This window comes from Vipera ursinii (assembly GCF_947247035.1).
Source record: "Vipera ursinii genome assembly, chromosome: 1".
In the NCBI taxonomy this organism is placed as follows: domain Eukaryota; kingdom Metazoa; phylum Chordata; class Lepidosauria; order Squamata; family Viperidae; genus Vipera; species Vipera ursinii.
The window spans coordinates 30,936,364-30,962,148 of NC_139512.1; the positions used below are offsets into that span (position 1 = coordinate 30,936,364).

The 25,785-nt window shown below is 42.2% G+C and overlaps 1 protein-coding gene across 1 annotated transcript in view; it reads right to left on the bottom strand.

Annotated features, from left to right (window-relative positions):
- The window catches only part of AKT1 (AKT serine/threonine kinase 1), a 113,601-nt gene extending 92,306 nt beyond the window's left edge, over positions 1-21,295 (bottom strand). The window contains exon 1 of the mRNA XM_083379127.1: positions 21,001-21,295. The gene's annotated coding sequence lies outside the window, so the exon portion shown is untranslated. The remainder of the gene's footprint in view (positions 1-21,000) is intronic.
- Positions 21,296-25,785: the final 4,490 nt, after the last annotated feature.

Sequence of the window (25,785 nt, forward strand, 5' to 3'; positions counted from 1 at the left end):
ATCCATCCATACCCTGCAAGACGTATTCAGTGATACATTGGGGACAGATGTAGTTTTTTTAAAAAGCCTCCAGATAATGCTGTGAAAAAGTATTCATGCCTATTTGGATTTTCTGAATTTTTAAATACGACTGCCACTTTAAGTAATCAGAGCTCCATGTGGATAATAATAATAATAATAATAATAATAATAATAATAATAATAATAATAATAATAATAATGATGATGATGATGATGATGATGATGATGATGATGATGATGGAAGGGACCTTGGGGATCATCTAGTCCAACCCTCTGCTCAGGCAGGAAACCCTATGCTATTTCAGACAAATGGCTATCCAGTCTCTTCTTAAAAACTTCCAGTGTTGGAGCATTCACTGCTTCTGGAGGCAGGTTGTTCCACTGGTTAAATGTTCTGTCAGGAAGTTTCTCCTTAGTTCTAGGTTGTTTCTCTCCTTGACTAGTTCCCATCCATTGCTTTTTGTCCTGCCTTCAGGTGCTTTGGAGAATAGCTTGACTCCCTCTTCTTTCTGGCAGCCCCTGAGATATTGGAACACTACAATCATGTCTACCCTCATCCTTCTCTTCATTAAACTAAACATATCCAATTCCAGCAACCGTTCCTTATATGTTTTAGCCTCCAGTCCCCTAATCATCTTCTCCCCCTCTTCTCTGTACTCTTTCTAGAGTCTCGACATCTTTTTTACATTGTGGTGACCAAAACTGGATGCAGTATTCCAAGCGTGGCCTTACCAAGACATTATACAGTGGTATTAATACTTCACATGATCTTGATTCTATCCCTCTGTTAATGCAGCCTAGCACTGTGTTGGTTTTTTTGACAGCTGTAGCACACAGTCCCTCTCACAGTTACTACTACTGAGCAAGGTACAACCTATACTATACCTGTACATTTGGTTTTTCTTGCCTAAATGTAGAACCTTACTTTTTTCACCATTGAATTTTATTTTGTTAGATAGCGCCCAGTGTTCAAGTCTGTCCAGATCTTCCTGTATCTTAAGCCTGTCTTCTGGAGTGTTGGCTATTCCTGCCAGCTTGGTGTCATCTGCAAATTTGATGAATTCCCCATCTATCCCCTCATCCAAATCATTGATGAAGATGTTGAAGAGCACTGGGCCCAGAACAGAGCCCTGGGGCACCCCACTACACACTTCCCTCCATGTAGATGCAGTTCCATTGAGGACCACACGCTGAGTATGGCCGGTCAGTCAGCTACGAATCCATCTGGTGGTGATGCTGTCTAACCCACATTTTTCTATCTTATTAAGTAGTAGGTTCTGATCTACTTTATCAAATGCCTTACTGAAGTCCAAGTAAATTATATCCACAGCATTCCTCTAGTCCACTAATTTTGTCACTTGGTCAAAGAATGCAATAAGATTTGTCTGGCATGATCTGTTTTTGACAAATCCATGTTGGCTTTTAGTAATGATTTTGTTTACATCTAGGTGTTCGCTGATTTGTTGTTTGATTATCTTTTCCAGAATCTTCCCAGGTGTTGAGGTCAGGCTGATAGGTCTGTAATTTCCTGGATCCATTTTTTTCCCTTTTTTGAAGATGGGAACTACTTCAGCTCTTTTCCAGTCCTCTGGTAGTTCCCCAGTGCTCCAGGATCTTTGAAAAATATAGTTCAGTGGTTCTGAGATCACATCTGCCAGTTCCTTGAGAACCTTGGGGTGTAATCCATCTGGTCCTGGTGATCTGAACTCATCTAGGCTGAGCAGGTGCTCACTTACCATTTTTTTGTCTATCTTAACTTGTGTTTCTATTTTGTTTTTTATTTTGTGTTTCTATTTTGTTTTTTATAGGTTGGACTGTTTTTTCCCCTTTGTATAAAGACAGATGCAAAAACCGAGTTAAATAGTTCTGCTTTCTTCCTGTTGCTTGTCACCTTCTTGCCACTTTCCCCCACTAATGGACCAATCATTTCCTTAACTTTTTCTTGTTTTTTACATGTTGAAAGCAGCTTTTTTGTTATTTTTTAGTTTGGTCGCAAGCCTTACTTCATTTTGAGCCTTAGCTTTCCTCACTACATCTTTGCAGGCTTGGGCTATTTGTTGATATTCTGCCTTAGTTAGGTGCCCCTCTTTCCACTTTTTATACTTGTCCTTTTTATCTTTCAATTTATCAGAGAGTTCTTTATGCAGCCCTGCTGGTTTATTTTGAGAGCTGTTATTTTTTTCTTTGTTGGTATTGTGCTAGACTGGGCTTTTATTATCTCACTTTTCAAACTTTCCCAAGCTTTTTGAGTTGTTTTCCCCTTGAGGATTCTCATCCATGGAATTCTCATCCCAAGTCCTCTTTAAGTTTATTGAAATCAGACTGTGTTCTATTGCTTGTGCTTCCATAATGTTGAATTCCAATACTGCATGATCACTTCCTCCCAAGGTTCCTGTGTCTTCAATACCTTCTATCATTTCATCTATGTTAGTGAGAATTAGATCCAATATGGCTAATCCCCTAGTTCCCTTCTCTACTTTTTGGGAGGCAAAGTTGTCTACTAGGTTTGTTAGGAATATGTTTGATCTTCCACTTGTCTCCAAGTTGATGTCAGGGTAAATAAGTCCCCCATTACTATTGTGATATGCTTCCTACATACCTTAATTAGCTGACTAATTAAAAGTTCATCTATTTCCTCTGTTTGGTTGGGTGGCCTATAATATACACCTATGGCAATGTTATTTTTACCTCTTTTATATTGACCCAAATGCATTCAAGACAGTTTTCATCATTGTTGTGCTCTATTTCTGTAGAGATGTAGTTATTTGTTATAGAGAGAGCAACTCCACCTCCTCTTTTATGGTCTGTTTCTTTTAAATAATTTAAATCCTGTAGCTGTGTGTTCCATTTGTGGGTTTCATCCCACCATGTTTCCGTAATGGCAACAATATCATATCTGCCCTCATTAACCTGAATTTCTAGTTCAACCTGTTTACTGTTTATACTCTGTGTATAGACATTTGAGTCCTTTATGACTGATCCTGTATTTGCTTTCTACATAACCTGTGTGGTGCCTGAGTTCCCCTATTTTCTTACCACCTGTTTGGTTAGTGCACTTTGTGCAGCACTCGCTATTAAAAGCTTGATTTTGCTGGACAGCAAGGTTGATATTCTTCTCCACACACACATCTATGTTACATGCATTGATAGCCCTATAATTTTTAGATTGCTGGGGACAGGGATGTTCTGTATCAATTAACTCAATGTCCCAGTTGTTTAGTTTAAATATTGCTCCAGAAAATCTGTGAATTTATTTAACCTATATGCAGAGGACATCATGAGAAAGGCAGGGCTAGATGAATCAAAAGTTGGAATTAAGATTGCCGGGAGAAATATCACCAACCTAAGATATGCAGATGACACCACTCTAATGGCAGAAAGTGAAGAGAAACTAAAGAGCCTCTTGATGCGGGTGAAGAAGGAAAGCGCAAAACTTGGCTTGAAACTCAACATTAAGAAAACCAAGATCATGGCATCCGGCCCTCTCAATTCCTGGCAAATAGATAGGGAAGAAATGGAGGTAGTGACAGATTTTATTTTCCAGGGCTCCAAGATCACTGCAGATGGAGATTGCAGCCAAGAATTTAAAAGACACTTGCTCCTGGGGACGAAAGCTATGGCAAATCTAGATAGCATACGAAAAAGCAGAGACATCACCCTGCCAACAAAAGTGTGTATAGTCAAGGCTATGGTTTTCCCAGTTGCAATGTATGGCTGCAAAATATGGACCATAAGAAAGGCTGAGCGCCAAAGAATTGAGGCCTATGAACTACTGTGCTGGAGAAGACTCCTGCGAGTCCCTTGGACTGCAAGGTGATCAAACCGGTCAGTCCTAGAGGAGATCAACCCTGACTGCTCTTTAAAAGGCCAGATCCTGAAGTTGAAACTCAAATACTTTGGCCACCTAATGAGAAGGAAGGACTCACTGGAGAAGAGCCTAATGCTGGGAAAGATTGAGGGCAAGAGAAGAAGGGGACGACAGAGAATGAGATGGCTGGATAGTTACTGAAGCAGTAGGTGTGAGCTTAAATGGACTCCAGAAGATGGTAGAGGACAGGAAGGCCTGGAGGAACGTTGTCCATGGGGGTCGCCAGGGGTCGGACATGACTTTGCAACTAACAACAACATATACTGGGATCCACAGGCCAGGCAGCATACTGTGCACTCTGGGCCACACAATGAGGAGGAAATGAACTTACGACTACAGCAGTCGTAATGAACTTAGCCAATGCAGCTCACGCAGGAGGGGTGTAATATGGGAGTATTGGGGTGCTCCCATCACAACCCGTGCAGCTGCACTCTGCACCAGCTGAAGCCTCCGGGTGGTCTTCAAGGGCAGCCCCATGTAGAGAGCATTACAGTAGTCTATACGGGAGGTAACGAGTGCGTGGGTGACTGTACGTAGGGCATCTCGGTCCAGAAAGAGGTGCAATTGGTATATTAGGCGAATCTGGGCAAATGCCCCCCTAGCCACGACTCCAATATGATCTTCAAAACTGAGTCGTGAATCTAGGAGGACGCCCAGATTGCGTGCTCTGTCAATGGGAGGTAACATCTCTCCTCCTATAGTCAAAGATGGAACCTCTTGGACTAAACGAGATGACGGTATGTAGAGCCACTCAGTCTTGGCCGGGTTGAGTCGAAGCCTGTTTTTTCCCATCCAGATCTGTACCGCTTCCAGGCAACAGGACATCACATCGAGGGCATCACTGGTTTGCTTCGGGGTGGAGATGAATAGCTGGGTATCATCAGCATATTGATGATATTTCACCCCGAAGCCACGGATGATCTCTCCCAGCGGCTTCATATAGATGTTGAACAGGAGGGGCGAGAGCACCGATCCCTGGGGTACTCCACAACTAAGAGGCCTAGGGCTTGACCTCTGCCCCCCTGCTAACACCATCTGCGAACGGTCCGAGAGGTAGGAGGAGAACCACCGCATAACGGTGCCTCCCACTCCCAACCCCTCAAGACGACATTGCTCTTCTCCTGCAGGATCTTTGTGGTAGAGGGGGCTAATAGTGCGGAGGCTCGACAGAATAGAAGGGCTGAACTGGACACCTAATTTCTGCCTGAAGAGCACAGATTACAGACCCTAGATAAATAATTTGTTCTTGTAGACTAGTGATTTGTTTACAGATAGGACAGTTTCCAAGTTTAAAAAGAGTACTACTTAATAAATGGCTGTACAGAAGGGGCGTTGTCTTACCTGAACTCCTTTTCTCAGTATGATGATGGAGAATCCACGAATGGGTTAACTCTGTCTTCCTGCCCAATTAGACTGTCAGTCAAACTTGCCACACCTCTCCTGGGCCAGGACACCTCCCAGTCATGACAAAGGTGAAGCAAATGACAACAGTCCGACATGATGGCTCCCATACCCGACACAGGACCTGATGGACACTAAGGGGTGGGTGTGGTTTCTCCATCATCATGCTGAAAAAAGGCGTTCAGGTAAGACAATGCCCCTTCTCCAGCATGACAGATGGAGAATCCACGAATGGGACATACCAAAGCTGCCCTGTCCCTATGGGAGGGAATCAGTCTGGGCCTGTGTCCCACCCTGTGGCACTACCTGTTGCAGCACTCTCTGGCCAAATGAGGCGTCTGTGGAGGCAAACCTATCCAGTTTATAATGTCTCACAAAAGGGGAAGGCGAGGACCATATCGCTGCCCTACAAATGTCCTCAATGGACGCCTGTGTCGCTCAAACCGCAGAAGTTGCAGCACTACGAGTGGAGTGAGCAGTGATATGCCTGGGAACTGACAGGTAATGAGATTGGTATGCCCCTGCAATACAAGCCCTGATCCACCTGCCTATAGTGGAGGCAGAAACCTTCCGCCCCATAGTAGCGGGTTAAAAGGAAACAAAAGAGGGCTTCCAACTTGCAAAAAGACACTGTCCGCTTAATATAGTGGCGTAAAGCCCTGCGGACGTCCAGTGTGTGCCATTGCGGTTCCAAGGCATGAGATGGATGAGGACAAAAATCTGGCAAAATGACTTCCTGTGCTCTATGAAACAAGGTATTGACCTTAGGAATAAAGGAGGGATCCAATCGAAGGACCACCATGTCAGCATGAAAAACACATAAGTCCTGTCTGACAGAGAGAGCTGCCAATTCAGAAATGCGTCTAGCCGATGTGACGGCTATCAAGAAGGCCACCTTAATTGTCAAGAACCGCAGAGTACAGGTCCTGATGGGTTCAAATGGAGGAGAGGTAAGGGCCTGCAAGACCCGTGACAAATCCCAAGAGGGATACCGGTGAACCACTGGAGGTTTGGTGTTGGTCGCTCCTTGAGAAATGAGCGTACCATAGGATGTTGAGCCAATGCCTCTGAATTGCCCCATGTAAATACGGTGGAGAGAGCTGCTACTTGTTGACGGATGGTATTGGGCACCAAGCCCTTGTTGAGCCCCTCCAATAAATAGTCCAAGATCCTTGGGATAGTAATAGCCGAAAGATCTAACTGGTTCTTTGCGCACCAACTAAAGAAACTCATAGACATAGATCCTGTTTGTTGTAGGCTGTCTGGAGGCCTGAATCATCGTAATTACCTCTGATAAATAAGACTCATGTGTCAGGAGCCGCCGTTCAAGTGCCAGGCAATCACTGGAGCCACTGGGGTTCTGGATGATGCAGAGCTCCCTGGCTGAATGAAACGCGATCTGGAGGAATTCTCCATGGGGGAGAGATTGACAGACTCACGAGGTTGGCAAGCCACGGCCGTCTTGGCCAGTGTGGTACAACAAGTATCACCTCTGCCCACTCTTGCAGTAACTTGCGGATGACTGCTGGGATCAAAGGGAGGTGGAAAGGCATACAGCAAGCTCCCCGGCCAAGGGCTGCAGAGGGCATCCGTCCTCTCCCGTCCGTCCTTCCCCAGAGAGGGGAAGCAGGAGAAAAACCTCGGAAGCTGGGAATTCGCCGGAGAAGCGAACAGATTCAGTATCGGCTGACCGAACCTCTCCGATATCTCCTTGAAGAGACCTGGATGCAGGCACCATTCAGAGTGATCCACTGTCAACCTGCTGAGAAAGTCCGCCTGCTGATTTGCCTCCCCCGAGATATGCTCGGCCCTGAGTGATGAGAGGTTGGTCTCTGCCCGAGCCCAACAGTTGGGCCTCGGCCATAAGGGACCTGTAACGGGTACCCCCTTGCCGGTTCACATGGGCTTTTGCCACTACGTTGTCCATGAGGACCAGGATATGTTCTCTCACCACCCTGTTGCGGAAGTGGCATAAGGCCAGATGTATGGCTCTGAGCTCCAACCAATTTATATTGTGCTTCAGGTCGGACCAGGACCACCACCCCTGAGCCAACTGAGACCCTACATGCGTCTCCCAGCCAAACAGGCTGGCATCCGTAGTCAGGGTGATCCGAACGGGCTCCTGGAACAAAGAGCCCCTGGCTATCGCTGGCGAGGTCCACCACTGGAGGGAGTTTATGGTACGAGATGGAACCCTTTCCCTTTGGTTGGAGGAGCTGGTGTCCAGTCTCTGAAATGGGAGCAAAAACCATTGCAGGTCCCTGGAATGTAGTCTGGCCCATGGGACTATTCCGAAGCAGAAAACCAACTTTTGAAGGCCGAAGACTGGCTGCTGTGGGCGTAAAGGTGGCCTTGGGCCTGGACTGCGTTACTCTGTGGACTGGAGGCATCAGTCGGATATCTGATCCCTGGGTAAAGGAAACCATCTCCTCTTGCTCAGCCCTGGGAAGATAAGGTTGGTCATCATCATCCCCCTCTGGAGACCAGACCCTCTGGGAAGACGAGGGAGGAGGAGCAAGCTGTGGCCCAAATAGACTCCTCTGCCAGAGGAGAAGAGACCTCTTCAGCGCCCATCGTGCCCTGTTTCTGGGCCTTGGCAAACTGTCTTTCTAAGGCCTGGTGCTTCCTGCTGGCCTCTTTCTCTGCCGTCAAGGACCTTTTGCCAGAGATGGCCTTGGCTTTCGCCTTGAGCTTTCCAGCAGCCTCCATTTTGAAGGACTTATGCTTTGATTGCGCAGGAGTGGTAGGGGTCCGTGTGAAGCCTGAGGTGCAGTGTTGTCTGCCATCACAATTGGGAGATATCTCAGTGGAATGCTGAGAGGGATCTCAAACAGAGGAGCAGAGTACTGATCTGATGCTGTGTGCCACTCTCAGGGATCAATAAGTACTCTATGGCAATGGTGGCTGCAGGACCAACTTAATGGACAACTGGCACACCTGCAAAGCTCCTGATGGCCTTAAGACTAGTTGAAGCACCTTTGGAACACAGGCCAAGTCTACTGTGGTGGCAAGATCACCTTGGTGATAACAGCCAGGTCACTAGTCCTAGTTGGTGGAGGAGAGGCCAAGAATGGCACGGCCAGCACACTTCTTCTGTTGGAATGGACAATGAGACAGCTAGGTTGAGGCCTAGAGCTACAGTTGAAGCCTCCTGTACTTGACCATCCACTCTGAAAGGTTTCAGGCAAGGCAAACAATGATTGTGCTACAGTCAAAGGGATCTGAACTCAGAACCCTCTGCAATGATTGGGAGAGGAGGAGCCTAAAAAAGGACCCCTGCGACTGACCAGAGGCTCAGGGACCAGCTTCTCTGAGCTGGAAGGCAAGTTAAACCCTTTTGAAGTCTGTGGTTTTGGGGGGGGGGCTGAAATCTCCCCCCCCTTCTCAGAAGCTAGCAAAGAAGGCTGCACAAGCCTTTTCAGAGTAAAAGCAATGTGATCGCAGCACCCAAAATGGTGGCCGCTTCTGCTGGTAGTGAAAAAAGAAGCAACCTGTCCTTCCCCCTTAATTCAGTAGAGAAGGCAGACAGTTCTGAGAGTCTCTGCGTGCCTCTGATGCTATCGGCATGCTTCAAAAGGCAGCGGAGGGTTTCTGATGAAGACCCTCCTCTTGGCCAGCTGCTGGTAAGCTGGAATCCAAAATGGCAGCCACAACTAGTGTGCTGCTAAAGAACACCCTAGGGCTTGAGAGACTGCAGCTCAATCAGAGCTGCAGCTGGAAAGAGAAGGGCAAACTCCGATCCTGAGAAGAACTACAGCAAAACGAAGGCTGCAGCTCAGTCAGAGCTTGCAGCTGGAAGGAGAATCTCAGGGGAATTAGGCACTGTGCTGATCCTAGCACAGAGGTAAGAGAAGAATCCATGAAGGGGAGATACACACACACACACACACACACACACACACACACACACACACACACACACACACACACACGACCTGCTCAATTACTCAGAAGAGATGACTCAGCAAGATTCTGGGAGCCAAAATTACCACATCTATTCTAAGCACAGACTAAGTCTTGACTGGGAGGTGTCCTGGCCCAGGAGAGGCGTGGCAAGTTTGACTGACTTAGTCTAATTGGGCAGGAAGACAGAGGTAACCCATTCGTGGATTCTCCATCTATTATGCTGGAGAATGATGTTTATTTGCAATGTACAGTACAACCAAAAATTTCTTGTAATTGGTAATCGGTATCTCAATGTTCTGCAAATATTTTGGCCCATTCTTCCATGACAAAATGCTTCAATTCAGTTTTTAGCATTAACTGCTTGTTTTAAGTTCTGCAACTTCTTGATGAAGTTTAGGACTTTGGCTTGACCATTCCATTTTTTTTCTTTCTCATCTACTTTCCTGCAGACTTACTAGGTCTGCAATCACTGTCTTGCTGCAGAATCCACTTATGTTTCACTTTCATCTTGTAGAGAACTTTACAATACTTCAAAAAAGCAAAGTGTATGCTTTCTTCAATGATTTCACTAACAACAATCCATTTCATAGATGACAAAATTGTTTACATTAATTTTATCATTGCAACAGCCATACAGATTCTAAGCAAACTTTATATACATATGGAGGATTTATTTTATATACATACATACATACATACATACATACATGAGTCCTCTATTTATGACCACAACTGAGCCCAAATAGTGAGATAGTTAAGTAAATTTTGCCCCATTTTATGAACTTTCTTGCCATAGTTGTTAAGTGAATCACTGCAGTTGTTAAGTTGTAACACAGTTGTTAAGTGAATTTGGCTTCTCCACTTACTTTGCTTGTCAGAAGGCCACAAAAGGTGATTGCACGACCCTGGGACACTGCAACTGTCATAAATATGAATCAGTTGCCAAGAGTCTGAATTTTGATTAAATGACCATAAGAAAGTTGCAAAGGCCGTAAGTGTGAAAAATTTACAAGTGCCATTGTAAATTCAGTCACTAAATGAACTGTTGTCAGTTGAGGACTGCCTGTACTTATGTATGCAATGAATAGTTATTAACAGTCATATTTCCCTTCAGTTAGTCCAGCAAATCAAGCTCTAACATAACTCAGAACAGGCTAATTCACAAAGCTGAATCAGAAATACCACAGGATGATATGGCTAGGAGCATACTTAGGAGAAAGGCAAGACCTAAGAACTACAATGCACAGCAGATAGCTGGGATATTTCTCTGTTTTCGCCTAGATTTTAGAGTGAACAGAACTGGGGGTACTTTGTTTTTCAAAAATTGCACAGTATTAAGCCCATTTTAAAGCTGATATTGCAGTTTCATTTTCAATCGAAATTGAGTTCGTGTAACAATTCATCATTCTGAAAGACAAAAAAATGTTTCTTTTAGAAAGTACCTCTTAAGTAACAAGATGGCAAATTTTTAAAATATGCATGGAAGCTAAATATAATTAAGTTACAAAATAAATAAAACATTACAGTATTGTGTATTTCTGTACATATTTCAACCAGTCAGTCATGCTCCATCCTGAGCTGAGCAAGAGATGCAGCGAAGTTCCTAATGTAATGTTTGGAGGATGTGCGAGACTGGATGGGATGAAACAGGGTAAAATTGTATCCCAAAAAGCAGTGTGGCTGTTATCCAGAAATCTCTCTAGTTCCAGGTTAGTCCCAATTTTGGTCTTTAAAAAGAGCGAGTGTGTGATCAGGGGTTCTCTTAGACTTCAGGTTTCTGAATAACAGCAGGTAGAGACTGAAGCCAGAACTTTGGCTGATGTGTCAGGTGCAACTGTTTTTAAAGTGAGATACCCTGGAGGTAACTGCTCACATTCTTATCACTTTACCATTTGATTCTTGCAGTACCTTTGAAGACTACGCGGAAGTTACAGTTGGTTCAAAATGCAGCAGCCATTGTAGCAGAATAACAGTTACACTGTGGGGCTTCACTAGTTGCCAATAGGTTTCTAAGTACAGGTCAAAGTACTCAAAGACCCTTCATGGCTTAGAGGTCCTGGTCATCTTTGGATTGTTCCAAGTATAATTTGCTTTTCTTATATATTCAACTTGGCAAGGTGCATTTCTGATTCTTACCCTCCCATGTGGTTGGTGGTGGTTTGGGCAGTGGACACTGAATGGATACCTTGGCCTTTTGGACACTCCCTAGCTCCATCAGAATGGCCTCTTTCTATTGTCTTTCAGTGAAAAAAATGAAGACAGTCCTCTTGGATCAGGTTTTGGGATTACAGCTAGGCTTGTTGCTTGCTATTCCTTTTAGCCAGTGCTGAGTCTAGTTCATAATTTTATGTGGGAGTGTACCATTTTATGTATTTTCATGCCTTGAGTCTGTGCCTGGGGTGGTACATGAATTATGTGTAATAAAGAAGAAATGATTCCCTTCCCACATATTTTTAGACGGTCTTCAGAGAAAAGGGGGGGGGGGTGGAATCTGAAGCTGAATTATGGAGGAGTGGGGTAACCAATAGCCCACATGGAACTGTCCCATAAAATGCCTTTTTTAGCACTTTTCTTTGGTAAAATCAAGAATAAGCTATAACTAGTTCATAATCCCCATCCCAAGTTCCAAATTCTGCCACAAAAATTCAGTTACTTGATTTTTTGCTTTTCCTTTTGGAGAGGAATTTTAAGAGTGGGAATAGAAGTGATTTGCCTCCCAAAGGCAAATGCTCCCATTCATTGTACATAATTAAAACTGCACAAAACCTACAAAAACAGCCAGCCTTGGTTGTATTACAGTCTCTTCCCAGAAGGCTGATCCCTCAAATGCTGCCCACCCTTCCATATAATAAAGCTAAATACTTTGTTCTACAAGTGTAACACGTGTTAGAGGGGAAAAATACAGTCCAACAACGTGACTTCCTAAGCAAGGTTTCCCAAACTTGGCAACTGGAAGATGTGTGGACTTCATCTCCCAGAATTCCCCAGTCAGCATAGCTGACTAATTGTCAATGTTGGGAAATCCTGCCCTAAAGCTAAACTTGACTCCTGTATCTACACAGACCAGTCCAGGTACCGGTAGTTTTCTTGGCAACAGTATAGAAATGGTTTATCACTGCCTTCTTTCAAGATATTTTTTCAACTTACCCATCCAGTCTACAGCCATAGGATTCTCTGGTAGTCTGCTAGCCATTTTTGATCCTTTCAGTTTTATCCAGCATCAGCACAATCATTAGGTACTGCTGTCATGGATGGTTGCCTCCTATTAAACCAATCACTGATTTATATAACCTATTTCTCTTTATTAAACAATCATAATTTCACAACAAAATCAGGGGAAATTTGTTCCTATTTTATTTCAAAATAACTTTTTGAAATGGAGAAATCTGGGCTCTTAAACATTACTTGACTCAAATCTCACTCCTATTTCTTTTTTATTTACATTGAATTTATTTTTGAAGAATCATAGATTATGATAAACCAGCAGTAAGCTATCTCTTACCTTCCAAATATATTATAATTCCTAGCATGCCTAAGGCAGCATGGCTAACAGTAAAGACTGATGAAAAATGATATACAGAATGCTATAATGTGGTTTATTATACAGGTAGTCCTCAAGTTACAACAACAATTGAGCCCAAAATTTATGTTGCTAAGTGAAAAGTTTGTTAAGTGAGTTTGCCCCATTTTACGACTTTTCTTGCCACAGTTGTTAAGTGAATCATTGCATTTGTTAAATTAATAAGGTGGCTGTTAACTGAATCTGGATTTCCCATTGATTTTGCTTGTCAGAAGGTCACAAAAGCTGATTATATGATCCTAGGACACTGCAACCATCATAAATATGAACCGGTTGCCATGCCTCTGAATTTTGATCATGTGACCATGAACGTTCGTGTGAAAAACCGTCATCAGTCATTTTTAAGTGCCATTGTAACTTTGAACGGTCACCAAATGAACTATTGTAAGCCGAGGACTACCTGTATACAGGTTTTTGCAGCTGGCTTGAATCCAGGCACTACGATTCTCAAATCATGGTTTATCACTTAATGTATTGAAAATAAAAGCCAAATCAAGCCTCAACGTATGTGATATCAATATGTAGCAGTACCATTATTAATTTTCTGCAAGTTATATTACTTGATCTTTCAACTAGAAAGATATGTCCTGGGTGGGGGAAGTTTAAAAATGGTGTTGTTTTTAAACATGCCACCGCCACAATGGTAGATCCCCTTTTCCTGAATGTTATCACAACAAAAGTAAGGTACAGCTTGTGAACTGTGGTCTTATTAAGCTTCTCATGTAAACATGGCCATAGTGCAGAAGAGTTTCAATGCCCTCCACATAAACAAGAGGTAAGAAATCCCTGCACACAAGATATTCCTGTAAATTAACTAATTGGTTACTGTCACAAAATGTTGATCTCCATCAATAATCACTTAAAATGCAAGTGCTAAAACAAAGAGACTCCTTCTCTTTTTGTCATTTGCAAGAGAAGATAAAGCTCTTCATCAGAAAAATGAAATTACAGAACAAAAATAAAAATATAGGAAAATTTAAAACACACATTATAAAACACCACACAAAAGCAGCAAACACATCAAAAGAAATAAAAAACAAGGTAGAAAGATGAATACATGGTTATGAGGTGAAATGGATACTGTAGGTCACGTACTCCAAGTTTCTACCATCCTATCAAATCAGACAGAGTGGGTAAGCTCTGTGTTCCATCAGTGAAGTGATGTCACTTGGGGGGGGGCTAGGATATGTGCCTTCTCCATCATAGCCCCTGTCTTTTGAACAGGTTTCTCTGCCCCTGAGACACCTATGACTTCAACCCAGCTGATATTCTGAATACCATGAAGACCTTGCTATGCTTCCAGGCACTGGGGCCAAGGTGCTAACAGAGTCTGATATGAGTGCAAGTGGCTGTTAGATTTCTTCCTTAGGACCTTAATTTGCTCCTTTTTATGTTACAGATTGGGATTTTGTTTTGTTTTTATTTGTTGTTCAGAGTGCTTTCAGTAAATGGGAAGCCATACAAATATCACTTTATTTATTTACAAACAAATAAAACAATTTGCTCTATTAAACCATCCCCCCCCCAAAAAAATAGCCATCTGCTCTTTTGAAACTATTCCATGAAGAAGATTCCATGACAATTCTAAATCAACTATTTCAGCCTCTTTACAGTAATCAAAGACATTTAATTGTGAAAGATGCCCAGTGAATGTCCAAAGGCAGAGAGAGTGGGATTCAGTATTGCCAGACTGACAGCTGTTTTGCAGAGTCTCAGGAAGAGCATTTCCTCCTCACCAGAGACTTGATCATTTAGGTCAAAGCATGATCTTTCAGTTTGAACCCTTCTGCATGCACCATTCCTCACTCAGCTAGACCCCATGAGTTGCATATTCTGTTGGGTCAATCAGAATCTTTCAAAGAAAATGAGAAAGTGAAAGTGGAAATGCCCTTACACATTTCACATGCCTGTGAAAGTAAGATTTAGTTTTTCCAGCTTTATTCATCACATAAATAGGTGATTCCTCACTTCTAGGGGAAAATGCTCCAGTAGTAAAGGAGTACCATCACCCACCCAAACATTCCCTCCACCCTGTACAGTGGGCACAGTTCCATGGCTGAATAAATATCAATTAACTGGAATAGCAGCTTCCCACTTGTGTGTCCCATATGAGCCTCATGAGGCTGGCTTCCAAGGAACCAAGCGTAATTGAAATTCCTGGAGTATTTTTAGGTTTGTTTGAGCTATAAAGTCCAAACAATTAAATATGTCAATTAATACAATTCCTAGGCGTCATCTCCACTCCTACATAAAATGTCCCATATACAAAGAGTAGTATGATAAGTTCCAAGTTACCTTTTTTCTACAATGCTTCCAAACAGCCCAAGATTGTGAGCAAGAATTTCCTCCAGGTGATTAGCAGGGAATATAACAAAAAGTGGGCATACCTTTCATTTCATGCTTTAAAATGTGAACAGGAATATAACTAGGTAAAAACATTGATGACAAGAAACTTTCATACATAAGGTTACATATTGTGGTACAGTCTTTAGAATAGCCCCTCTTTCTATACTTTACAATGGAAATTTTACTACTTTGGTTAGTTTCCATCCGTTGCTTCTTGTCCTGCCTCCAGGTGCTTTGGAGAATAACTGGACCCCCTCTTCTTTGTGGCAACACCTGAGATATTGGAACACTGCTGTCATGTCACCCCTTGTCCTTTTCTTCATTAAACTGGACATACCCAATTCCAGCAACTGTTCCTTATACGTTTTAACCTCCAGTCCTCTAATCATCTTTGTTGCTCTTCTCTGTACTATTTCTAGAGTACCAACTTTCTCTAAATAAACTGCCAGCCACCATTCATCATAGTTATCATTGTGTAGAAAGCGAGTAGAACAAGATGGCTATCAGGTACTGTAAATCAAGGAGACCATGGTTTAAATATCCACCTGTCTATAGAGTTTATTCTTTCTCAATCGAACCTACCCACCTGACTGCTAACATAAAAATTCCCATGTAAACCCTCACAAAGACAGATATAAATAAATATTGCTCTTGCTTATGGGCTGACAATCTTTAGTAAGCTAAACCAAATGTTGTGATATCTGATTTGTGAATATATTAGTACTCAAATTATTAAGGATACAGAGGATAGATAATGAAAACTATGAATCCCATATCTTAAAATTCAACTGTCCTTTCTGCCAAGCTATGTCCCATATTTAAAATCATCAACTAAGGGATATCTTAAAATACAGAGACTTAGAGGTCCTTATCAATACTATATCTGAAGCTAAAATCAGGGGGGAAAAGTTTGCATATTATACTGAAAATTCAGAATGTAGGTAACAACTATTCCATATATATATGTTAAGAGCCTTGGTGGAGCAGTGGGCTAATGCCTCCTTAAGTAACACCAGCTGCCTGCAATTAGTGCAGGTTCGCATCCCACCAGGCTCAAGGTTGACTCAGCCTTCCATCCTTCCGAGGTAGGTAAAATGAGGACCCAGATTGTTGGGGGCAATTAAGCTGACTTTGTAATAATGCCGCTTGGGTGTGTGTGTGAAAGCCCTAATAAGCAGGCTTATACATAGAATGAAGGCTACTGCTAAGCTTGTAAGCCGCCCTGAGTCTTCGGAGAAGGGCGGGATATAAATGGAATTAAAATAAAATAAATAAATAAAATATGGCTCCCGCAAGCTAGCTGAAATGTGCAAACAAAACTGTTCCTGAATTAGAAATATTTGGCTACAGTTGCATTTTATATTTGACATTTAAACAGATCCATACTACAGAAAATGTGATTAACAGAAGCTGGCACAATCTTGCACTCACCATTTCATACTGCAAGTGTTTGTTTTTAAATACGGTCCTGTGCAATCCCCCCATCTCTGGATGTGGAAAAGTATTCATGCCATTTTGATACAAGTAGGATTGTTTAAAGAAATGTGTATGTTATGTTGCACACAAATCTGTATCTGTTGTCTGGCAGGACAATTTTAATGCTTCATTACTGCATTCTATTGCAAGTCAGATTTTTTAGGATGAAATGATGGAAGAAAAGGCCAAGTTGACAATAAATACTATATTTTAGATTAGACATGGTCACACCAGAGAAACAGATATGGAGAAGCCATAATTTTTAAGCAAAGCAATGTGCTTTGCTTTTGTAGAAAGAATGTATGTACAAAATGGTCTAACTGTTGTAAGCCATCTCATGCCACTTAAGTGAGATGGGAGGCCATACAGAATGAATGAATCAATAAAGCAGCTTTAGATCCAGAAATATAGACTGAAATATATGCAAGAATATTCTCACTTCATTAATATTATCACACACATGTAGAGTCAGAGTAACTTGTACCTCTAGAAATTTGCAAACTACCAAGCATTGCAAACGTACTTCTTGTACGTAACCACTTCAAAAATTGTGCCAGAAGTGCAATGATCGTCTGGAGGCATTGCAGATACTGTATGCAGGGCAATTTTTCAAAAACTAATGTGCCATCTTGCAAACCTCAAATTTCAGATTTGCACCACTGGTCCATCAACCAAAGCGTGGAAAGGCATACGCTTTGCAGGGTTTCATCTTCCCAGCCTACTCTAAATTTGTCAAGATTGACCCTAGGAACTTCTGTTGCTTAGCATCTAATGGAGAGACTAAAGTCACCCTTCCTGCTCCAATCCTATTCCTTAATCACTTGTTATACTGATCACTATCAACTCCAATTCAATATTCGGATTTTTCATCTGGGATGCAAGAAATTTAATCTGATACCCTCTACAAATACATCATGAGCTATAGCAATGAACAGATTCTTTCCAAAAAAGAATACCATGTGCAAATTTGTTTGATGCCCAGAAAAAACTTGAATAGGGGCTTCCCTATTATGCTCCACAATTTGGGAAATGCAAAAGAAAACTCCTGTCAGTTTACTGATCATTCCCATGCATATTGGAAAATAAATCACTCTTTTGTGCAGGGGACTTGAGTTACACTTAGCACGGAGAAATATTCCATTAGAATCCTACCAATTTATTTTTTTGGACATGATCACATCTTACACAACTTAAAAATACAGAAAAGAGATGGTCAAGGGTCAATGCACTGTATTTTAAAAGCAAGTTTTCCACATAATAATGGGAAAAGGCATCTTGACCATTACCTAGTGTTGTTACTACACATTTGTTGTTCAAGCACAGAATCTTAAGTATGTGCCAATTTTTCATGGTACCATGCACAGTTTTTCTTCACCCTACATGGATTTGATTCATGTATCAGATAACCTGTGGAGCACTTTGTCCTTGACCAACATTCAACTTGTGATACTTTTCCTCTACTGACCTACCACTAAGAATTGTTACAAGAATGAAAAACAAAACTTAAGAAAACTACTTTGAGCACCCTGAAACAAACCAGAATATAGATTTGATATAGGTAAACCAGAAAGCTTTCAACTGAGTTTGGTTTACATATTCATTTCCTACAGTCTTTCCTCCAATAGTATATATTATCTCTGGCAATATCTCCCTCAATAGCCACCATTTCTGGCACAAAGGTTTTAAAACATTAATAACTCCATTGGTCCAAGATAACTAAATGAAAATATTGTGACTATGAACAGAAAGTCAATAGTTCAACTGTAACAGCAAAAGAACTTATGAAGTTCATTTACCTGTAAACAAATACAGTGGTGATAATTAACCTGGACAGCCTGGGGGAGGGGGGGGGGAAGACCCAGAATGTATGCTACAGTGTAAAAGGAGACTTGTTGTTTGGGTTTATTCACAGCAAAGACAATGGTAAATGAATTACACAAATCAAAATTTGACTGCATCAGGATTCTGTCCTCACATTGATGTTCTTCCTCCCTGAAAGTTACTCTGTTCACTTTCTAGCATGTACCCAGATAGACAGGTAAAACTTCCAAAAGAAGAAAAGAAACTGAAAAAATGGTAACTGATGTCATACAAAGAACTTTCCAGAAAGAAACTGAATTCTAATTTTCTTAATCCTAGTTTTAATACCGCCCTAGGTTCACACAAAATGATAAAACATCACGAACTGGCTTTGGTTCATAACACAATGAACCCAACCACTTTGTTTACATATCCTGCTTTAGGGCAAGGGTGCAAAAAGGGTGACATCCAAACCATGTTTTTTTTTCTTTTTGGGAGGATTTTAGAGACCATTAAGGGGCAAATGGATGCTCTAAGTATGGCAGATGCTTACGACATCAATTTTAACCTTTAAAATTCCCGCATTCCTCCAAAAAGGGACTCAGACCCACATCTTTTTGGATGTAGTTTTTGACATGCCATACCAAATCTGGTGTCATTCTTCAGCTTACAGGAGTTGCACATCTATTGTTTAGGCTTGGGAACATTATACTGTGTAAATCCAGACAATTATGATGTGCGTAATAAACCAAGGCTAAACAAAACCATGGCTCAGTGCAATCTATGAACCGCCAATGGTTCTCATATTAAAAAGGACATAAGCAGAAGCAGCAGCTTTTCCTGGCATTAATGTGACCCTTCTGCCATCAGTCACTGGAACCACAGGACAATTCTTTCAGATGTTACCTCTATGATCATAAAAACATATCTTTAAGCTATCAAGATTGTTCACAGCAAGAAAACTGGATATATTTGTATGGTTGGACTATTTTTGTGTAGGTTCCTAGTGTTCTATGCCATTTACACAAATTTGGCACAAACACATGTGCCAAAAATGGCAGGAACTGGAATTTGCAATCAACAGCTAGCCTCCATTTCAAATTCCTGAACATTTTCATTGGTGGTTGCTTTAGGTTCACATAGGGCATAGTCTCTGGTTAAAAGAATATTTGAAGTGGTGAGCAACATTAGCCTACAATAGAGGGCTAGTCTCCCATACCAATACTATCCTCCTACGCAGCCACTACTCTTGTTTATGAACCTTGACAGTCTGAACATGTTGTAATGCAGACACTGTACAATCTTTATGACTTCATGAATACTGTTCAAATCAATGGGGCATTTTCAAGACATTAAAACCATGAATTCTAACATTCTGTCCAAGATACACACATATAGAGTGACCCTAAGGATTTGGCTTCCCCATAACCCTCTTTGTTATATTTTAAAAAGTAAATTGATCAAACTTTAAACTTTTCCATAACACTCTTAAGTCTAAGACAAAGGATACTCAGTTATTCCACTTTATCTAGAGTTAACTTGGGAGGGGGGGAGAGTTTACACAGGGCCACAGGCTTTGGCAAGCAACTGAGCACACTCCTCTTAAGTAGACAGGAACCATTATAGTTATCCAATATGCGTCCTAGCCTGACATAAGGCTTTGCTTCGTTTACTTGTCTGGGTATGCATCTTAGAAACATAACGTGTGAACCCACCGCGTGTCTATCACCAAGATCGGATCAACGAATCAAACTCAAGGGGATGCTGCGTCTAATGAGCAGAGAGAACCGTTGGGTTTGATAGTGCTGAATGGCGGGGGAAGCAAAAGAAATATCCGATGCTCCCTTAAAACTCCCTCCTTCATCGCTGCTGCGCAGGCAAGAGACTCGGCTACCTAGGAAGTCAAGAAGGAAGACGAACCGAGATCCTGTCTCTTTCCTGCTCAAACAGCTGTGGCCAGCAAATGGGGAAGCCAGAGGTAAACAAACACCGCAGAGAAAAGGGGAGGGGAGCCAGCAGAGCGACAATTCTTTGCATCCGATTCTCTGCTAAGCCAGATCCCGCTACGGAAATTCTTTCAGCTTACTCTCTTCCCTCCGACTTGGTCAAAATTGACCCGTGAGCCCCAGCAAAAATGGAAGATGGAAAAGAAAACAAACGGAGAGAAGCCAAGCAGGGCGGGGAGTGGGGCAAAGGACTTATCGCACGCACCCCCCAAGAGACCCCGAGTCGGGGCTCGCCGTTTTCCTCCCTTTTCGGGTGCAAACCATTCCCAAAGCCTGGCGCCCGGCAGCATCTGCAGAAAGCCGCCGCCGCCGCCGCCGCCGCCACTGCAATGCACTAAAAGGTGGGGAGGGGTGAACAGGGGGAGGAATAAAGAATTGAATCCGGCCGGGCCTGCAAGCGGGAGTCACTTTTACCACGAGCGATTTGCCAAACCAACAGCTTACAAGACGGAGCGGGAGAGCAGAAAGAGGTGCACAGCGCAACCCGGCCGGGCGCTCCAGACAATGCGCCAGCAAAGGCAGCCGAAAGGCAGAGCAGGCCCCAGAGCGGCTTCCTCCCCATCTCTACCCTGGGAACGGCGCGAGGACTCACTTACATGGCCTGGAAGGGTTGCAATTAAAGCCGCTGGCCGGAGCCGAGGCCTAGGCGAGCTGTTGCAGGCGCCTCCGCCTGCTGCTGGTGCCGCTGGTCTCCCAGGGAATCAGCCCATGGAGCTCTTCGCCTGCATCGGTGATGAATGGAGGCCGGAAGGTTGCCAGCGGCTGAAGGCGCCCGGAGCTCGGGCTCCTTCGCTCTATCCAGGCTCTTTTTGAAAGAGAACCGAGGCAAGCTGGGCGTTGTGGGCTTGGAGCGTAGCTGCTGCCGTTCCCAGTTCCTCCAGCTTCCCTTCCTTTCCCTTCTTTGACTCACTCGCGCACACACTCTCTCCGTCTCTTCCCCGGAACGCCCGCGGGGTCCTACCGCCCGGCATGCTCCTCTCCTTGTTTCCATTCAATTTTTTAAAATAAATAATAAGAAACGGCAGCCTCCCGCGCCAACGTACAGACTCACAAAACATCCTTCAGGAAGCTCTCGCCCACTTTCTTCCCGCCTCCCAGTTTACCAACGCGCCCCTTTTCTTGGCTTCCTCGGTTCACACGGCGCTGCTTTGGCTTTCGGAGGCTGCCAACCTAGGTACGAACTGAGTGGGTCTCACTGTGGAGGAGAGAGATAGAGACCCGCCTTACTGGGCTAAGTAGGCTGAGTGAAAAGAAATCGCAGATAAATTCAATGTAAGGATTTCCTCTATATTTTTAGATCGCTTCTCATTCTTAAAAATCTCAAAACGATTTGCATTAGATAAAATGCAACAACTTTTTAAAAATAACATACAAAAAACATGGGGAAGGGGAAAAACAATTCGTTCATTCAAAATCCATACAAGATTTTAACATTAATAGAAATAAACTGTTTTGTTAAGTTCATATAGTGCCTTAAACCTTTTATAGTATGTATGAAATTTGCTTGGCTTGATCTTAGTATGTTTTACAAACTTAGCCAATTGCTATTTATCTGGTAAATCCTAGCTAAGCAAACTCATTTGGGATGTGTGAAACTAGTCAGGTTTTTTTTTAAAGAAATAAAAAATACAGTGTTGGAATAAAGTTTCACAGCCATGTTCAAAGTGACACAAACATCAAAAGACCACACAATACTGTAATATGCAATGCCTGGAGGGCAGTAATACTTATAATACAGCAGTCAAACTTCAAGGGGAAGGGACGAAAATATTATGAGATGATAAGAGGAATGCATGGAATTTTATTTATAATAGCTATGGCCCAATCCCTGGCTTTTTCCCATCCAATGTTAGCTATACAAATTCTCCTTACCAAAAAAGGGTCTTGCAACTCTTCCTTAAGGAACAGAAATCAACCAGAATTGTTATTCCTTATTGCTCACTTTTGGAGCAGAATATAATGCCACAGAGTACTTTGTAGTAGTTGATCTAGGCTGGATTACGTCCTCCAAACCCAGCATTACAGGAGAACCCTGTGGTAGCCAAAACTCCTGAGTCTGACAGCAGCTTTTCAAACTAATTTAATTTGAAAACATGCATCCTTTTTTATCTTTTCATCTTAATCCTCCAATCCTCCATTCTGTGGCTTTAGACCAGCCACCATTTACAATGAACACCAATATTTGAAGTCAATTCTTAACTTTGTTTTTATCCTTCAGTTCATGCTAACAAGACAGCCAGAATGACATATTGGTAAAAGCAGCTTTTCCAAACTATGTTCCATGGAATCATAGGATTCTGCAACAAATTGATTCTATGATGAGTTCTGTGAGAGGCTAAGCTAAGGGAAGAAAAAGTTGACTTGAACTTAGCCAATTTTCTATCATTAGAACTTGGCCTCATGGTTGGGGAAAAGGAGTTTCTGGGACTTTTTTGATTCCAGAGTTTGAAAATCATCCTTGAGTTATAGTGTTGGACAAGGACAGGAGAAATCTAGATTTAAATCCATTTCCAGCCGTAGGTTAGCACACTCTGGGTTTTTTAGATTAAGTAATGCCATCTATTAGGATCCCAGAAATGTGCCCTCTCTGACAGTGCCTTTCTTCTGGAATGAGGTTTCTTCCAAGATTCAAATTCTCCCCCCCCCTGCCACCACCGCCACCGTGTTTTGAAGGGCACTGAAGACCTGGCTGTTTGCAAACGAGATTGAAACCCTGTTCTTTGTTCCCAGCTTGGTTTATCTCTTCTATCTTTTATTTTGTCTTGTTTGAATGTTATTCCGGCAATCTGCACACTATTCAGAGTCACTGGGGGCTGCGTGGCATATGCAGTTAACCAATAAATTATAAACGTCTTACTAGGTGACTTTGGGCCAGTTAATTTCTTTCTGCCCAATCTACTCTACAGGATTGTTGTAGAAAGTGTTTTGAGGAGGGAGGGATAAATAATAATAATAATAATAATAATAATAATAATAATAATAATAATAATAATAATAATAATAATAATAATAATAATTTTATTTGTATACCGCCCTTCTCCCAAAAGACTCAGGGCGGTAAACAGGGCAATAAATACTAATAGAAGGATACAAAAATGAAGAAAAGATTAAACAAAGTGCCCAATACCTTAAAACAATAAGTTAAAATACGTTAAAAGCAATAATAAAACCCAAAACCCATCAGGCCAGGCTGGCTTGTTCAAACAAGTATATGCTGCCTGCAGCAGCTAGAAATATGTCAGAATGTAAATCTAATAAGTGAAAAACATCTTTACACTGATTTTTCTCCCAGACAAAAGATGGAATACACATCTCAAATTTATATTTTATGTTTTATTGTTAAGCGTCACTGACTTGCCTTGAGCTCAATTTTGGTTTACTGACAAGGCTACAATGGGTTGGGCTTACATATATCACTAAGCCATGGTTTATAAATGGCACTGGCTGGATTTGTACATCATGTTATTGTTGTTGTTACTTGCGAAGTCATGTCCGACCCATTGTGACCCCATGGACAACGTTCCTCCAGGCCTTCCTGTCCTCTACCATCTTCTGGAGTCCATTTAAGCTCCCACCTACTGCTTCAGTGACTCCATCCAGCCACCTCAATCTCTGTCGTCCCCTTCTTCTCTTGCCCTCAAACTTTCCCAGCATTAGGCTCTTCTCCAGTGAGTCCTTCCTTCTCATTAGGTGGCCAAAGTATTTGAGTTTCAACTTCAGGATCTGGCCTTTTAAAGAGCAGTCAGGGTTGATCTCCTCTACGACTGACCGGTTTGAATGCCTTGCAGTTCAAGGGACTTGCAGGAGTCTTTTCCAGCACCATAGTTAAATGGCCTCAATTCTTCAGCACTCAGCCTTTCTTATGGTCCAACTTTCACAGCCATACATTGCAACTGGGAAGACCACAGCCTTGACTATACGCACTTTTGTTGGCAGGGTGCTATCTCTGCTTTTTAGTGTGCTGTCTAGATTTGCCATAGCTTTCCTCCCCAGGAGCAAGCGTCTTTTAAATTCTTGGCTGCAGTCCCCATCTGTGGTGATCTTGGAGCCCAGGAAAATAAAATCTGTCACTACCTCCATTTCTTCCCCATCTATTTGCCAGGAATTGAGAGGGCCGGATGCCATGATTTTGGTTTTCTTAATGTTAAGTTTCAAGCCAAATTTTTCACTCTCCTTCTCCCGCCACAAGAGACTCTTTAGTTCCTCTTCACTTTCTGCCATTAGAGTGGTATCATCTGCATATCTTAAGTTGTTGATATTTCTACCAGCAATCTTAATTCCAACTTTCGATTCATCTAGCCCTGCATTTCTCATGATGTGCTCTGGATATAAATTAAATAGGCAGGGTGACAGTATACAGCTTTGCTGGATTCCTTTCCCAATTTTGAACCAATCAGTGGTTCCATGTCCAGTTCTCACTGTTGCTTCTTGGCCTGCATATAGGTTTCTCAAGAGACAAATAAGATGGTCTGGTACTCCCATCTCTTTAAGAACTTGCCACAATTTGTTGTGATCCACACAATCAAAGGCTTTAGCATAGTCAATGAAGCAGAAGTAGATGTTTTTCTGGAACTCCCTAGCTTTCTCCATGATCCAGCATATGTTGGCAATTTGATCTCTAGTTCCTCTGCCTCTTCGGTCTGGTAGTTCTCGATCCACATATTGCTGGAGTCTAACTTGTAGGATTTTAAGCATAACTTTACTAGCATGTGAAATGAGTGCAATGATGCAATAGTTTGAACATTCTTTGGCACTGCCTTTCTTTGGAATTGGAATGGAAACTGATCTTTACCAATCCTGTGGCCACTGTTGAGTTTTCCAAATTTGCTGGCAAATTGAGTGTAACACTTTTACTGCATCATCTTTTAAGATTTTGAATAGCTCAGCTGGAATACTGTCACCTCCACTAGCTTTGTTGTTGCTCAGTTTTTCTAAGGCCCACTTCACTTCACATTCTAGGATGTCTGGCTCGAGGTCAGTGACCACCTCAGGGACGTTAAGCTTGTTCTTGCATAAGTTCTTCTGTGTAATTTTGCCACCTCTTCTTAATCTCTTCTGCCTCTGCCATTTTGGTCCTTTATCATGCCCATCTTTGCATTTAACGTTCCCTTCATCTCTCCAATTTTCTTGAAGAGATCTCTGGTCCTCCTTATTCTAATCTTTTCTTCTATTTCTTTGCACTGTTCATTTAAGAAGGCATTCTTATCTCTTCTAGCTATTCTCTGGAATTCTGCATTCAATTGGGTGTATCTTTCTTTTTCTCCTTTGCCTTTCACTTCCCTCTTTTCCTCAGCTATTTGCAAAGCTTCCTCAGGCAGCCATTTTGCTTTCTTGCATTTCTTTTTCTTTGGGATGATTTTAGTTGCTACCTCTTGTACAAT